Genomic DNA, 17,634 nt, shown 5'->3' with positions numbered 1-17,634 from the left:
TACATCATCACATGACTGTCATCGCCCTGTGTGTCTGTGTGTGTCTTCTTCTCTTGTAAGGACACCGTAGTGGATTAAGGGCCCACCCTACTCTATCCAGCATGACCTCATTTTAGCTAATTACATCCACAACCTCCCTTCAGCAAACCTCTAACAACCCATATTTCCAAATACGGTCACATTCTGAAGTACTGGGGGTTAGCCCTTCGACATCTTTCCTAAGGGGACACGGTTTAACCCGTAACAGGGGATGACCCCCAAGAGGAGCTCACAGCATCCACAGAGCTCCAGTCGGTCCTGGGAAGGCCCTTCGCTATGGGGACATCTGTGATTCTTCCCAAAGAGGGGAACAAGCCATTCATTCATCAGTCCTTTCAGCAGATGGTTACTAAGCAGCTACTCCATGCCCTACATGTGCTGGCCGTGGGTGAGAGATTTAAGACGAGGTCCCAGTTATGGGGGAAGAACATGAGGAGTAAGACACAGTGTAGTTCTGTAGTTTTGGGTTCGACTATCCCCAGCCCACCACACAGTGTGAGCAGTTTGAGGACTGGGTGCCCTGTCCCAGGCAGCCTCTGCAGCAGGCCCCACATGCTCACAATCATTAGTGGAATTGGCTTGCGAGGAGCCTTTGGAAAGAGAAAAACAAGGATATAAGTGGTTAACGCAGAACGTGCCACAGGGTAGAGGAGACAAAGTCCAAAAGTCAGGGAGGCAAAAGGGAAGAATCATATGATTTTCATGTTGGAAAGGATTTCTGAGAGTCTCTAAGTTGGTGGTTTTCAAACTTAAACACAAAACCAATGGAACACTTTCTTTGAACAAAATCGTATGAAGACCGTGGAATGTGTGAACGAGCAAAAGCCAGATCGTTCTGGTAGAAGGATCAGAGGGCTTACAGGAGCCCCTCCTGCCCAGCATCACCTCCACATTCAGACCCTGCACTCCCTGGGGAGGAAACACCTCCCAAGGCATTGGTTGAAATCCATTAAACTACTGAGGGGGTAACTGAGGCCCAGAGAGGCAGCAATGAATACCATCTGCAGGGACGTACAGCGTAAGTCTACAGCAGAGGCAGGACTAGAACCCGGATTCTTCTCTGACTTCTAGAACAAAGCTCTCTGTACTACCTCAGGCCCTTAGCACAGATTAGACAAAAAGATGAAATTTCACCCTCTGGGCTCCTTTCTTATCCAGACAGAACCTCCTTTCCTGCAGTCTCCTCCTTGTCCTCACACTGCATATTTCTACAGCGACATAACCAGCACCAGCCTCTGGAGGCAGGAGAAGGGGCTCAATCCCGTTCTGGGTCTCTTCCAGCCCAGTGATAGCGTAGCTGCTAGCCCTGCCACCCTGACAAAGCCTTCTAAACTACCTGGGACTTACCTCACTCCCAACACAGTCCTTCTCTCCCTCGGCAAAGGAGAAAAATCAAGGTTCACAAGACACAAATGGGGAGAATTCCTGCCCAAGTCTGTTCTGAATCCCACGTCTTCTATTCCACATAAATGACAGAGACAGAGTGAGTTGGAGAGCTGCAGAGACTTCCACAAGGAGAGTCCTACCCATACTGGGACCACTTAGAAATCCATACCTGAAGAACAACACCTGATGCCCACGTTGCTCAGCACAACCAAGTCAACCCTGGGAGAACATTCCAACCAAGTAGGGTCTCCTCATGAGATGTCTTGTCCACATCTGAAGTCACCTTGGCCTCCATCCTTTTGAAACGACTCTTCAAAGACTCACTGCAACCTGCAAGGAGGTTGCCTCCAGAGTCACCTACCTGACAGCCAAAGAAAGGCCAGTAGTTTAGAGAATTCTCCTGAGGCAGTGCCTCTAGGAGTACTGAGTATGGATGAGCTTTGATGTGTGAATTCAAGACCTCTAAGTTCAAGTCTTGACTCTGCCACTTACTCCCAAGTGACTTGGGACCAGTCTCTTGATTACTTGTGAGCCTGTTTGACCTCTGGAAATTGGTTTACTCAAAATTTATTCAACAAACCCTCACTGAGCACCTACCACATGCCAGGTGCAGTATAGAGCTGTAGTAAATTTTGCCCCGCCCTACTTCACAGGCTGTGGCGAGGAACAGACCTGCAGGAATCTGAACGCAGCTCATCAGCGGTGATGTCATGTAAATGTTGTTTCTACTCTAAGACTCCTATGGAGTGGGAAACAGGGAAACATGTATTTCTTTTCTTTTTTTTTTTTTTTAAGTTTTTATTATTTATTTGTCAGAGAGAGCACAAGCTGGGGGAACAGCAGACAGAGGGAGAAGCAGGCTCCCCACTGAGCAAGGAGCCCAATTTGGGGCTTGATCCCAGGACCCTGGGATCATGACCTGAGCCGAAGGCAGACACTTAACCGACTGAGCCACCCAGGCATCCCGAGACATGTATTTTTTTTGGCATGTCTTTTACTCTTCCAGACCTCATTCTCTCATTTTATGCCCCAAAAATGTGATTGGATCTCATGTTTTTCACGATTTTCCATCACACCAACTCATTCTGAAGGCTGAGTTGGCACCTGAAAAACCATGATCCATGTAAATTGGCATTCTTTAATTTCCCTTAAAGAACAGTGAATGGCAGGGCGCCTGGGTGGCTCAGTCGGTTAAGTGTCTGCCTTTGGTTCCAGCCATGATCCCAGGGTCCTGGGATCGAGCCCCGCGTCGGGCTCCCTGCTCCGCGGGGAGCCTGCTTCTCCCTCTCCCTCTGCTGTTCCTCCTGTTTGTGCTCTCTCGCTCTCTCTCTCTCTCTCTCTCTCTCTCTCTGTCAAATAAATAAATAAATAATCAATCTTTAAAAAAAAATAACAGTGAATGGCATGTACTTTCCCTTATTCACCCCATATCTGCAGCAGAGCCAGGCACTTAGTAGAATCTCAGTAAATCTGCTGAATGAATGCATGAACGGGAAATCTTGCCCCCCAAGAGGAGACTTAGTAAAATTAGAATTAAGAGGAGGAAACTTCTCCTAGAGTTTATTTTACCCGATAGTCTCCCAAAGGATCAGCATCTTCTCCTTTACTCTCCTGACGACCGTGAATGACCCGAGGTTGCGCCTTCCCTCTCTTCCGGTTCCTGGCAGGAAGACCCTTCGGGCTAGGGGACATTGTGTGTCGTCCAGCAGCCAGGGCCGACTCCAGTCTTCTGACATCTTCCTGTTGCACTAGTCACACAAAGGGAGCGGGCGATGCGGGTGTCCCCCGCCACCCTCACACTAACAGCCGGGGCCAAGGGGAATATTTTCATTCAGCCACTCTCCCCCTTCCTTTTTTCTTTTAAGCTTCTTCTAGTGATAAAAGCTGAAGAAAATTGAAATTGGCAGCTCTGTGGTCTTCACTCAATAGGAAAAGTACTAGAGATCATGTGAACCACACTTTAGAAAACTCAGAAAAAAATCTAATCTTGCCTCAATAAAAATGACATCATGTCACTGTAAGCGGCGGGGGGGAAAGGCTCGAAGGTTGCTGGCAGTGGCCCAGCAGAGTTCAGGGGTTCTGTTGGCTGCGCTGAATTCCCACGGGAAAGGTAGCCAAGAGTGCCGCTTCTCAGGTGAGCCTCTGAGGCGCAGGAGTGGGGAGGGACGAGAAAGCCCACGGAAACCTCACTGTCATCTCTCACATTGCTGTAATCACCGCACAGGGGCTGGCGTCCCCTGCCCCTCCCCCCACCTGCCTTTCTTCCCAATGTAGCTTTGGGTAGTGCCCCTCCCTCCGGCCGGCCGACTTTTTGGGAGAGACAATCCCAATGACAGCACAGCTCCCTGTGAGGGCACAGACCTGCAGCCGCAGAGGGCAGTGACAAATGCCCCAATTCCACTCTAGCGTGGGGTCTTTGCAAACTTACCCTTAGGGGGCCTGAACCAAAGACAATAATAGAAATGGCATGGAGGCGGCCTTAGCCCTGAGACGGACATTGCTGGGGGCTGCGGTTCACGGTGCCTCGGTTTACCTTCAATTGGTCATCACTTTCTGCTATCAGCCATTGACTGTTCATTAACAGTCCCCGGATTGGTATAGAAGGGATGAGTAAGAGCACCTGCCCTCAAGATAGGGCCTGCAGGCTGGGGGCCACAGATGGAAGAGTGACTTTTCAGGATCTACCTTTCTGTACTGCTTGAAATTTTTAACCATATGCATTCTTTTTTTAAAGATTCTATTTCTTTATTTGATAGAGAGAGAAGAGAGAGAGCACAAGCAGGGGGAGTGGCAGGCAGAGGGAGAGGGAGAAGCAGACCTGCCACCAAGCCGGGAGCCTGACATGGGGCTCAATCTCAGGACCCCGGGATCATGACCTGAGCTGAAGGCAGACGCTCAACCGACTGAGCCACCCAGGCGCTCAACCATATGCATGCTTTAAAGTTAAAATCCATCACTAGATAAAGAGAAATCTCTTAGTAGCAAATGAACCCTCGGTGACATCTACCTCTCCCTTCACCCCTCACCTGACTTCTCAAACTACTTTTTTTACAGTACCCCTCTACAGGTACGGAGGAGCCCAATGAAAGCAAATCTGGAATTTCCATTTGACTTGAAGAGTTAGCCAGAGGGAGAGGCAGAAACATTATTTTTATATTAAAGGAAATATGAACATATGTGGAGTATAATGCAAAATGTACTTACATGATTACAAGGAAACATAATTGCTTCATTCTTAAGGTATGCCATATACCAATAGACCAGCTAACAGGCTGCCAAGGCACTTGGGGCCTGTGCTGGTGTCTAAGGGGCCCTGAGACTACGGACGCATCTGTGGTCTCTGTCTCCAGGAGCTGCACACGTGAAGCAGACCTGGTTAGTGTCCCGCACCAAGACAGAGGTGTTCAGGGGCGCCTGGGTGGCTCAGTCGTTAAGCATCTGCCTTCGGCTCGGGTCATGATCCCAGGCCCTGCATCGGGGCTCCCTGCTCCGCGGGAAGCCTGCTTCTCCCTCCCCCACTCCCCCTGCTTGTGTTCCCTCTCTCACTGTCTGTCTCTCTCTCTCTCTGTCAAATAAATAAATAAAATCTTTAAAAAAAAAAAAAAAAGAGGGAAGTGTTCAGAGAGTAGGGCTGGAGGTGGCAGAGCTGCATCCTTGGAAGATGGGAAGGATCTTGGGAAGATGGGAGGTGGTGGGTGGGCCTGAGCAGAAGCTTGGCCCCGGGGGGGGGGGGGCAAAGAGAGGCCTGCTCTGCAGAGAGACAGAAGGTGGACCCAGGTGACAGAAGGCTCCCAGGACAGGCCACAGCGCCTGGACTCAACGTGGCCAGCCAGCACTTCTCAGACGTGGGCCTGAAACCCCACTTCAAGGCCGGGGAGGGAGGATATGCCCCCTGGGGGTTCTGGAGGTAGCCCAAAGCTGCTGGTCACAAGGAGACCCTTCCTGACAGTGGTAGTTCTATCTTCAAAATATATCTGCAGTGCAACCACCTCCTGGATGCATGTTAGGGTTTCCTACCTGCGCCGTCCTTGCCTCCCTCCTTCTTGCCCACCACAGGGCAGCCAAGGTGATCTTTCAGTAACATGAAGCACAGTCTGTGAGCCCCATGGCTCCGGCCTCCCTCACAGCCCACATCCCCAAGCCTGCAGCATCTGGCCGGTCACTCTCTGCAGCCTCTCCCCTTTCTCTCCTCTTTGCATTTTGCTCACTTTGCACCAGCCCCACCAGCCCCACCAGCCCCTCCTCACTCTCCCAGGGCCCATTGCTAGGCGTGGTCCTACCTCAGAGCCTTTGCACTTGCAGTTTCTCCTCTGCGAAAGCTTCCCCCCAGATATTCAAATGCCGGCTCCCTCCCCTGCTTCCGGTCTTCCCCCAGAGGCCTTCCCTGATCATGCAATTTACCTGTGCTGCTCCCGGCACTGCCTCTCTCCCCTCCCCTACTTGATGTCTCTCTATAGTACTTGTCACCCATTAACATACTACCTACCTCACTCCATGTATTTTGCTTGTCTCTCTCTCTCCATCGAAAATGTAGGCTCCAAAGCAGCATGGATTTCTTATTTCTGTTTTATCACACGTAACATCATGCAATTCCTCCTTAAGGAGAGTTCCAACTGATAAATGTAAAAAGAATGAGGGAGATCAAAAATCACTATTAGATTGCTACAGTAGTAATTGCCACAGGCAAGATCCTTTGATAGAGTCTAAATTTGGTGGGCAGAACTGTTAGCAGAAACAGTATCTTTGCAGAATCTTGAAGTATCAGCCCCAAAACATGTAGGGAAGAGGGAGGGGGAAAGTGTAACATTACAGTGGACAACCCTGGCAGAAACTAACTTGCCCTCATAATCATGGTTAACAGCAGCAGTGAAATAGGGCAGCATCATGTCACCCCTTCCCTGCTGCCCCGGGAAGGGCATGCCACCTCTGACACATGCACCCCAAAAGTGCAGCTCCCTGACACAGTTGTGAGAAGACATCACACAGGCCCCAGGAGGACATTCTATAAAAACCACTGGTCAGTACTCTTAAATGCATCATGAAGACAAGGAAAGACTTTGGAACTGTCACAGAGAGAAGGAGACTGAGGACACCAGACAACTCAATGCGCCTGGAATCCTGGATGATTCCAGGATGATTCCCGGAAAAGAAAAAAATAAAATAAAATAAAACTAATAGAAAAAAATAATGAAATGGGAAGGAAGTCGGTCATTTATAGCACTGGACCAAGATTATTTGCTCAGTTTTGATGACTGCTCCATGGTTAGGTAGGATGATGAACACAGCGGAAGCTGGTGAAGGGTATGAGGGCTTTCTTAGTATTGCTGCAACTTTTCTGTAAGTCTAAAACTATCTCAAAAAAAAAAAAATGTAAAGGGCCATCAGGGGCAAAAGTAGCAATCTTTTTTCACTCAACTCTAGGGTTCAGGGCAGAAAGAAGGGAAAATAAGTCTAGGACCTATTGTTGCAAGTGCAACTGTGGAAGAATTAGTTGTTCGGGTGACAAACCAGGTGTCATCGAGGGGCTCCTCCTTAGCCGCCCTGGTCCAGTCCGTCACCGAGGCCTGTCGGGTCTCTCCATCTCTTGAATCCACCCTCTCGGGGGAAACAGTGCCCCTAAAGAACCGTCCAGAAACTCCCTTCTAAAGGACTGACATGAAAGGACCAGACAGGTGGGAAGACAAGGGATGCATGTGACCTGGAAAACAAGGGGAAACGCCTCAACCCTATCAGCAAGTGAAAGGAAAAATCTATAAAACTCAAATGCCTCATCTTGGTCATTTGACATGGTCTTTATTCTGTGAGAGAAAGCAAAGGGCCCCACACAGGGTATCAAAGACTAAGATCTCCTGTTATCTCCAGTTTTTGCTCAAAGAATTCAACATATTTGGGTGGGTTTTTTTTTTTCAATCTCCCCCTTTCGTTTATTGTCTCAGGGTAAACACTTGTGATTCATAAATGCCTCAAGAGTGAATCAGTATTCTCCTGTTCAAACCAGCAGAGGCCACATCAAACAATAGCCCACAAGGTATTATTAATCATTAATTAGGCACATAGGAGAACACTCAGGCAAGGGACCCAGTTTTCTTTTCTTTCTTGTCTTTTTTTAAGAAAATAACAAAGAGTAAACCTTGACTTTGACCTATTCGGGGGCGGGGGGGCGGGGAAAGTGTTTTGGGTTTTTTTGTTGTTGTTCTTCTTCTTCCATAAAAGACTTAGTCAGATACAAGTATGTCAGGTGGGGAAAAAGCTCCTTCCTTTGGGGTCTTCCTTCTGCCATTTAACAAGGGCCTGGATTTCAAATTACAGCACTTGCTTTCTTTGCATACACATGCCCAAGACAAATGGATGTTGTCGGCCATGGTTGGCAGGTACAAGAGTTGCTGGTGGCATCACTATGCAAGCCCACAGCCTGGTGCAGACCGGAAGGTGGAGAGACGTATTTATTTGCTCTACAGAAGAGAAGACCAAGTCCTGTCAAACGTACTGTAAGCAATCGTCCGACCAAAATAAAAATAAAAATAAAAATAAATCCCTTCTCCTAGACACCCCGAATAAGGTCCTCTAGGCTCAACAACGGGGCTCCTCCCTTTATGGAAGGTAGATCAATGGCATCACCTTCCAGAGACATAGAAGTGCTAAGACATCAGTGACTAAGAATAATACTCCTTCTTAGGAAGCATCTCTGATAAAAAGTCTGCTGACTGGCCAGAGGAACAACGGAGAACATGTCACCACAGGCCACAGAAGTAGGATGGCCACGAGTCCCAAATTACACCAAGTGTCCCAACCTGATTGTGAACAACACTACCTTTCACTCTCAGAAGTGACTGAGTCGGGACCATAAACTATATGGTCATCTACAAGCACCCCTGGGGCAGGAAAGGCCTCAGACGCTCATCTTTCCACCAATCGTACCTCATGTAAGCGTGACTGGATCCAGCGAGGGCCTGCCCATGTTTGCGCCTGCACTTTAAGTGCCCCTCTGCAGCACTTCCCACTCCTCCCTGCGGGGTTGGGCCACCCCACACATCCTGAGCGCCAGGCCCACGCTGATGCCCTTGCCTGCATACAGAATTCTCCCTTCTGTGGGCCTGAGGCTTGTTTCAATTACTCAAAGCAGGGCTACTTGTGTGGTAGAGACCCTCTTCTCTGGAAAAGGAGAAGGAGCCAGATATTCATTATTTATTTATTTATTTATTTATTTATTTAATTTTATTTTGAGAGAGAGAGAGAGAGCGTGTGCATGTGCAAGAGCCAGGGGGTCAGGGGGCCGGGCAGAGGGAGGGGGAGAGAAAGAATCCTAAGCAGGCTCCACGCCCAGCATGGAGTCCAGCACCAGGCTGAATCCCACAACCCTGAGATCATGACCTGAGAGAAATAAAGAGTCAGACACTCAAACCGACTGAGCCACCCAGGCATGCCAGAGCCAGACAATTTTTTAGGTTTCTCCTGGTCCTCCAGCCTGTGATTCATAAAAGACTGGCTGAAGCCTTGGCTTTGCCCAATATTCATGGACCAATTTACCACAGTGGTTGCCCATTCATTTCTTTGAAAATATTAACTAACATCTTATGATTTTTTTTCCCCGATAAATGAGGCTACCTCTCTTACATGCTGGAGATACACAGAGAGCACTGAGAGAAGTGGCTGAAAACGTACATTGTATTCGTAATAACATGCCAGACCCTGTTCTAAGCACGTCATATACTAGTGCTCACAGCAATCCTATAAGCACTATGACTCTCCCCATTGAACAGGGAAGGAAATCGAGGTACAAAAGAGTTAGGTCACATAGCTAGAAAGCAAACAAGCTGGAACATGAACCGAGGCAGTCCGGCTCCGTTGTCCTTGCTTTCTAGCCACACTGCCACCGTTTTCCCTGAACGTAGAGAGATATGTGTGCAACATTCCTAACAGAAATAATCACCAGCTCAGTTAAATATCAGCTGTAAAACACTTGAAGTTCCTATTTAAATATGAGGCCATTTCACCTCGACTTTACGGCCCCTTTATCAATATCATCAGCGTCATAAAGCAACAGGTGTGTTGGGGTGCTCTGTAAAAACTGGTGTTTTTGTGGGCTGTGTTTACACGTACTAAACCCAGCGTGTCTGCGCACGATTACGCCGTCCTTCTTGGTTACACAGAATCTTCCACGAGGGGCTGGCTTGAGCAGAGCGTGAAGGCCAGCGAAGAAGTCAGCAGGGGTCCTTCCTCTGACCTTTTGCGGGTTCCTGCTCCACCTGGGGGACTGCCCACCAGCCTCTCCTTTCTCATGTGACCTCCTTCTCAATTTCTTTCCCAGTTTTCCAGAAGGAACAGTGATCTCCCCACCAGCCTTTTCCCCCTTCCCATCTGCTGCCCAGTGGTGGAATCCGGCTGCCTGAATCTTACTGATTAACTATACATCAATTTGGCAGACTATGATTACAGTAGAACGGTTTGGGAGCTCAGTATCTCACTTCTTCCCACGCACCTTACCCTGGGAATTGCTTTGTACTTTCATATTGCCATGTGGTGGTGTGCCTTTAATAACCATCAATAAAGATAGGCCTGGGAAAATACAGACGGCCACAGACTCCTCTAAATTCACCTGATTGCAACAGGGTAGAGCTGTCTGCAGGAGACAGCCCAGCTGGCCAGAGGTGGCCACCAGGAGTGGTCAAAGTAAACCCACCTCTTAGATTCCGCAACCCAGTAAATTTGGAAAAATACACTGACCCTCTGAGGGTTTCACCCAATTGCCGACAAAACCTATTTCCTTAAGTCAAAGTTCAATTCATGCATTTATTCTCCAAAGATTTGGGGGTGCCAGACACCATAAGGAGTTTCAGAGCCTTTTTTTTTTAATCAGAGAAGCAATAGAAATGAAGAATGTGGGAAGCAAAGGGGAAAATTTTATAATATAAATCTCACCACTCTGCAGATGACCAGCATTCAAATAGCAGCAGGGATGGAAGTGATCTGTCAAAAGAGGCGTGTAGTTCTGCCTTACACATAGTAGGGGCTCAAAAATAGTCACAGAACTGAATTCAGTGAAACAGGCAATTAGAAATTGGACAGTTGTAATCCTTGACTAAATTACCTCACCACCACCAACACAGGTTCACTCGGTTCAAAGAAAACAAGCTGGGACTCTATCCTTCCCTCCTGATAACGAGTATTCCTAGACATGGAGTCTAGGTCTGTCCCAAGTGCCAGGACTTTTGAGGGCAGGTGAAGAGGGTGAATCGCCACCGAGGACAAGGAGATCAAATACTTGCCCATGAGTGCTGGGGCCCCCCACGGCTATGGAAGGCTAGAGAGAGAAAGGCCACAGCTGGATACGTGCCGGATACATACACGCGCAGCTTGGCAACCTCCCCCGGGAGCCAGCAACGCTCCGGGACTTATCTAGAAACCTCCGTCATTCAGGCAGGCCTGCTCCACGCCAGCGTGTTCCAACAGAGCTTGCCCTCCCTGGCCCCTGTCAGGTTTCAGTCAAGGCTGCCCTGTGGACGTCCAACCGTGCAAAAGGAGAGCTTCCTTTTCCCTATGTCACAGAACACCTCCCGCAGAGTGGGGCTGAGGGGACCCCAAATGCACGGCATGATGTGGGCACTTGCCCACAAGAGTCAGGGAGCTGGGGTTGAACACTTGGTCCTTGGTCCTTCCCCTGGTGCGGCGAGGATTCGAGGGGCTTGCCTCCCCCTTCGTTCTGAGCCACGAAGCCACCTCCTCGCCGGGACCATGACCCTCAGACTAACCACGGAGCAGGATGCAGTCCTCCCGTGCCCCTCCCCCATTCCCTGCCATCATCCCAAACAATCCCACGGCGTTTTCCAGTCTGGGGTTTTATGTTATACCCACAGCGATACAAACAGCACAGAACAAACTAACTAGTGGGGAAAAGTGGTGCAGGTGCCAGAGCTTTATAAGGGCCCCCTCACTCACAGCCCGTCTCCCTCTGGGAAGCACTGGCTGCTGAACTAAGCCTCAGCCCAGGGGAGACTACAGCCGTTGACTTTTCTGTATCTGTTCCAGACCCCACTCAGTCATCTTCTTGCTAAGTGGGATTCCTTCCCCCATCACAAGAAAGGACACTTCCTCCTTGCTTCCCCCCCGCCACACACACACACACACACACACACACACACACACACACTCCCAAAGATGTGTCCTCTGGATTACCAATATTCTATACCAAGTTGACAGACATCTCTCTTCTTCCCTCTGTTCCATTTTTCTGCAAACTATTTTTGTCCATGGCTGAGAAAGAAAAGTTGATTCTCCCCTGGCTGCTAAGCTCCCTGCCCTGCCTTGTCTCCCTAAAGGTACTGTTTTCCAGAAAGCTTACCTATCTTATATCCCGTGCCCCCTGTAACACATGGCCTAGCCAAATGCCTCCTGCACTGACCACTTGAATGTTCTCTCCCTCCCTAAGCCTCCCACCAAAATCCTTCTAGATCATCAAACCATATATGAGGACAAAACACCGTAATGGACTAGCCATTGCCTTGTCATCTACCAGCAGGGAACAGTTACCGCCAACTCTGTGGACAAGACCCGAAGGCCCCAACTGTGCCGGAAACCACCAGAGTCTTAAGCTGTGGCTCTGGCAGCTGCCTAAACCATCTTCTCTTGTTCCCGAAGCCTGATCTCTAAAAGGAAAAATGTATATTTCACATGCAAGTGCCATCTATCAACCACTTGGAAAATCCATTATATTTCTCACCTCTCTCTCTGCTACATGTGACGTCAGCCAGCAGCTCAATGTCTTTGTGCTCCAACATCATCGCATCTTCTCTGGTCCCGATAAAAGCCTAGTATTGATGAAGCACAGATTCAGGGCCACGGAGAATATGTTCTCTCCCCGCCCCCCATCTCCCTTCCAGAGCACAAATAAGGGAAATAGGTTGGCAATTCGAAGAAAGGAGGGATGGTGTGTGGCTTGGCTCGCTTTGGCTGACTGAGATGCAGGCCGACTTAAGCCCTGCAAGTGGCTTCCTCTCTGCTGGAACTCAGAAATCAAGATCCTTTCTTTTCTAGAGGTTACAGGGTAATGGGCAAATCCGAGAGAAGATCACAGTACAGCAAGCCTGAAGTTCACCCATGCTCTGTGTGGGTATAGTCTGTCACACTACCAAATCACTCACCAGCAGGTAGTTCAAGCTCTCAATTGGAAAATCCACACTTGCTGTAAATGACATTTCAAAATGTTTTTAGAGAGAGATGGTGAGGTGGGCTTCTGGACTGGTGGGCAGAAAATCTAAGCCTAATTCTGGCTTTGCTATTTCCTCTCGGAGAGGCTGCTGAACCTCGGGCAAGTCACTTTCTCTTGGGCTCAATTATACCACCTCTTAGGTCTCTTCCCCTGCCTCCCCTGACCCTTTAATTAAAAAAATGTTGCAACATTCATCCCATATCATCTTCAGGCCCTAAGTTTTATCCTAATGGTCTTCCTGGCTAGCTGAGGGTTGTTTTGTTTTGTTTTGTTTTGTTTTTTAAAGCAACTTAGTGTGATGTCACAATTTGAGCAGCCATTAGCAAGCCAAACAAATGCCTGTCCTGGGTTTAAACGGCTAGGCTTCACCTCACCTTCTTGAGCCTTCCAGAAACCCCCACAGGCACCAGCCCCTGTGAGGTTCTGAGCCTTTCACACACAAGGGTGCAAGTTAGCCACCCTGTGCTCCCTGGGGAATGCCCTCCTCATCCCTACGCTTGCAGGTTTGCATCACTGCAGCCCTGTTCAGAGGGTAAAGGTCAGCTAAAAGCAAGTTTAGAGGCTTCCCACTGCACTGCTGTTGCTGCTGTGACTGGGCCAGATGTGGGAGGTAAGCCATTCCAGAGCGCCCTCCCCTCCCCTCCCCTCCCCTCCCCTCTCCTCCCCTCCCCCCCCTCCCACCCGTTTGGAAAAGGCTTTCTTGGCAACCATCCTTTCCCTTCCGGGGGCCCATCAGAAAAGTGCACATTCTCCTGGTCTCACTGGCTTGGTCAAGTTTTCCAAGGGGGGATTGGGGAGTGGGGAGCAGAAAGCATTACAGGCTGCTATTAGCCAATGCTGAAAGCTTCTGCTGCTGCCTCCACCCCGTTTGCACCTTGAGGTCCCCGCTTGGCTAGAACCCAACCAGGCATTTTCTTTCAGAAGTAGCCACTTATTTTTATCAAAGATGGAATGCAGAGTTGCAGTTGTTTCTAATGCCTCTTCATGGCAACCAGGACTCTTGTTCTAAGCATTTCTGAATCCTCTTCTCTTGATAAACACTTGGCTTTCTTGCCTGTCCCTTTCTCCATCCAAAAACTGGGTGTCGAGCAGCTCAAGTGCCTCAGAATTTAAAATTAAAAAAAAGTTCTGGAAATTCAAAGTACTTTTATTAATGTGTCTATTTTAAATCCAGGCTTCGGTGGTGAGCACAACTCTATAAACCCCACCCTGAATTTCCCATGGGCCACAGCACTGTGGTGTGGTGGAAAGAGCTCGGAGCTGGCTGCTGGCTCCCACTCTGGCCCTGTGTTGCTGCAGGCCCTTAAGCCAGTCCCTTGCCCCCCTGGGGCTTAGAGTACACATTTGTAAGTGGAGGTTGCCTGGATCAGTTTCCTCCACCTTTCTGGGTCCCCCTCAAGAAGCTCTGAAATTCTGCTGAAAGCTATGGACCCTCCTCTCAGGAAAAAATGATGCATTCATTGGTTCATCCATCCATTCAAAAAGAACATACTTAGCCACTGCCAAATATGCATGTAGACCTAATTTTGAATTCCATTCCAGGCATTTTTTTTTTTTTTAGGTCCCGCAGAAGAGGGGGCGGGGGCGGGCATTCCTCCGTGAACGTTAAGGTAAGAAATCCTGGGGGTGAATTCTGCCATGATGAGCCTTTATGGGCTCTTATCTAGAAGGAGCACCATCATGATTCTAGCAAAGGACAGGCAGATGCCAGAAAACGCAGGCAGGCCGTCATCCTGCAGGTGATCTCTGGCTTCCCGCCCCTTCCCACCAGGCTCGCGCTCTGGCAGACACGCGTGCACCGCCCCGCCGTCGGCCGCGATGTGCTGTTGCTGGGCGCTCAGACTGCGGGGAGCTGCCTGCAGTTCTGGAGAGACAACAAACAGCTCTTCTAGCCCGGGCTTTATTTTTCTCACGGTCTCTGAAAAGGCTGCGATCAGGTGATATGTGTGGGGCTGATCCCTGTACAGGTGCGGAGCAGGTACTGGGGGAGGAGAAATCCGCCCCGTGTGTACTTACTCAAGGCTCTTTCAATAGCTCTCCCAGGATAGCTCTTGGCAGGGCAGCTACCTCGGCTCCGGCAGGCTGCAGGGAATCCGAGTGTGAGAAAGTCAGTCAAGCGGAGGAAAATGGGGAGGGGGGCAGGGCTTCAAGTCCTCAGGCAAAATACCTTTTTTCTTCTCTCACTTTCTGTCTTTTCTGTAGCTTTAAACCAAACCCACAAACCATTCTGATACCTAGGGACAAAGGGGCGTCTCACTAGAGGTGCAGTTATTTGTTTTATGGTTTAAAGCAAACAAGTGATTCAGAAGACAGAGAAAATCACCCTTCGTGGCCCAGAAAGGGGGACGGGGATAAACAGAGCAGCCCCTGGTCCTATTTATCTGGCATGATACAGTGGGAAAGGTTCCTTGTGTTCTGCAGGTCTCACAGTGGGATCAAAGAGGTGACCTCTGTTGATGAACAGGGTTCAATATTCCCTTTGCTTTGGGGGTGGGAGGAGGACTGAAAAATAAAGCCGTTCTATCTAAGGGGAGGCTTCCAATTTCCAAAGCCTTTTCTTGAGTGTAGCAGCTTAGTTCCCCGTTTGAGAAGGGGTGGGAAGAGTGTCAGCTTGGTCCTATTTTCACTGCCCAGGGTAAGTAAGGATACTGAAAAGTAGTGTATAAGTACATTTGCAAAGAAATTTTCTTCTTGAATGGTTAGGGTGCAGGGCCAGAGATTTCATGGGTTCAGGTTTTTTGTTTGTTTGTCCGGCCCAGAGACAAATCCAGGGCACATTTCTGGTTACTTGACTGACCCCTCTGTCTCTCAAAAAATGTGTGCGTGTGTGTTAAGTTATTTGCTCATTCTACCAGTCTAAGCACTCCTAAAGTGGCAATAAAAGAGTTGCTGATTAACTATTTGACCCATGAGAGCTGCCTCAGGCACAGCAGTGAGACCCTAACCTGACTATAATCAACATCCTCCATGCACCTTTAGGGTGCCAAATCCCCAAGAGATGACAGAGGCAGAGACAAGAAAAGACTCAGGCTAGAAGGGACAGGGGGTGGCATACCCAGCTAGTTAATGGGGAACCAACAGCAGACCGCAATGTCACAGCAGAACTTAGTGGAGGAAGTCACTGGCTCTCACAGACTTGGGGGGGAAACCTGGAAAGAGTTAACATGCTTCCCTGGGAAGGGTTTAGTTCCTTGGAAGAATCTGGGTCAGAGTATTTATGCAGTTTTTAAAAAGTCAGATGCTGAGTAGAGCATTTTAAGAAGCTTGCAAAGTTTGCATGGCAGAAAGGGGGGGTGACTTCGGAGGCTCATCACCTTTCACCAAGAGGATTTCAAATACACAGGAAAACTCCACTTTTTTTTTTTTTTTTTTTTGCAAAAGCAACGGACAATTTTCTGTCATCACCACCTTCCCATCTGTTTAGAATAAGAAAGAAAAGTTCTGTCCCACTGGCCCGGGCTGCAGGTCAACAAAGGAGACATTGTTCATCATTTCTTCAGAACATGATAGGGCACAGCCCACTCTGCAGTGTGTTACACACACACACACACACACACACACACACATATCCCAGAGAGTAGCCTGAGGGGCAAGAGTGAGTAAACCAAGCCTGCAATGAGGTAAAGATTTGGCTGCAGACTTGCGGGCTGTCCTGGAAGATGGAAATGACGCTTGGAAGGTAAATACGGTCAGAGTCAAATGACTCTTTAGTTAGACTCCACATCAGTGGGGGAACGTGGCATGAAAGGGTAGACAGGCTTCTGCTGAACTTGGGTCACTGGACGGGGTGCAGTCAACGCCCAGGTGAGCTGGTTCTAGGCAGGCGCTTCCGGGTGAGTATCAGTCTACACCTGGCACTTAGGAACCTCCTTCACCCAACTGAATCCTCCTAACTGCGCTCTCCGCATCTAAATCCTGCAATCCACTCTCCACACTTTTGCCAGAGCCATCCTTCTCAAGGAGAACCTTGATGTCCCTGCTCTATTCAAGAGCATTTCATAGCTCTCCATTGTCTGAAGATAAGGCTTAAAGTCCTTTAGCAAGATGTTTAAAGGTCTTGTGACTTGGCCTCAAGGCTCCTCCTTCAGTCCCTTCTTATACTCCTGCTTGTCCTACAGCCTGCACTCCAGACCGTGTTCCCTGAATCAGGACCTCCAGTTCTAGACTGCAGGCCTTTAATGCCATGGGTACTCCCATCCTCCCCAGCCCCATGACTCACATTTGCAGTGCCCCAATCCTACCTATTTTTCAAGATACAAAGCACATGCCATTTCCTCCTGGAAGTTTTCCAGGATACCCCCACTTATTAGTAATTTAACTGTCCTAAACCTCCACAGCATTTTACTTCTATCTAGACACATGGACGTCTCTCTCCAACCGACCAGAGGCACATACTGGGAAATAGATGTCAGCTGCACTCTCTGCTGTAGGCTTCCTGAGAGTAATAACCATTTTCTTCATCCCCTGTGTCCCCGCCCCCAGTAGGGCAAGAGTGTTGCCCATCCAAGTGTGGTTTAGTGCTTCCTTGACGTTCTGTCAGGCCATCATCTTAAGCCCCAAGAGAGAGGAATAATGGAGGAATGCCCGCTCATCCATCAGAAAATCAGGGTCGGTCTGTCCCCAGTTGACTGCGCACTCCTTGCAGGCTGCCACTGTATCTCTCTTCTTGGTAATCCCAGGGTTTAACACAGTGTCTGGCACAGAGCGTGCGCGACAGAATGAGAGAACGAGAGGGGCTTGCCCAAGGTCACCCCGAGTCAGGAACCGCTGAATCTCATCCGGACGAGATCTGGTGGAACCATTTACAGCATTATCTCAGTGGGGAGCTCGGAGGAAGGAAGGAATGAAGTGTCTGAGAAATGTGTGCCAGGCCTCTGGCGGCCTCCAAGCCTGGAGAAGGGCTGGGAGGGCGGGGGCAGCGCGACATCAAACAAGACGCTGGGCTCCCGGGCTGCCCCGAGCCTCCCGAGCAGCGGGGTGGAGGGGGTCCGCGCGCCCGGGCC

At 49.3% G+C, this 17,634-nt stretch overlaps 1 long non-coding RNA gene across 1 annotated transcript in view; it reads right to left on the bottom strand.

The window, feature by feature from the left end:
- LOC141373274 (uncharacterized) overlaps positions 1-17,377 on the bottom strand; it is a 41,053-nt gene extending 23,676 nt beyond the window's left edge. The window contains exons 1-7 of the long non-coding RNA XR_012379062.1: positions 15,687-17,377; positions 14,799-14,865; positions 14,648-14,713; positions 12,143-12,230; positions 5,912-6,038; positions 2,995-3,173; positions 1,595-1,786 (exon numbers count right to left, since the gene is read on the bottom strand). This is a non-coding gene — a long non-coding RNA (uncharacterized lncRNA). The remainder of the gene's footprint in view (positions 1-1,594; positions 1,787-2,994; positions 3,174-5,911; positions 6,039-12,142; positions 12,231-14,647; positions 14,714-14,798; positions 14,866-15,686) is intronic.
- Between the last annotated feature and the right edge of the window lie 257 nt (positions 17,378-17,634).

Source organism: Callorhinus ursinus, unplaced genomic scaffold (genome assembly GCF_003265705.2).
Source record: "Callorhinus ursinus isolate GAN/ISIS: 27379988/994484 unplaced genomic scaffold, GSC_fseal_2.0 scaffold1, whole genome shotgun sequence".
Lineage (NCBI taxonomy): Eukaryota > Metazoa > Chordata > Mammalia > Carnivora > Otariidae > Callorhinus > Callorhinus ursinus.
The sequence above is the reverse complement of the archived record's forward strand: the minus strand, read 5'-3'. Positions and strand labels throughout refer to the sequence as shown.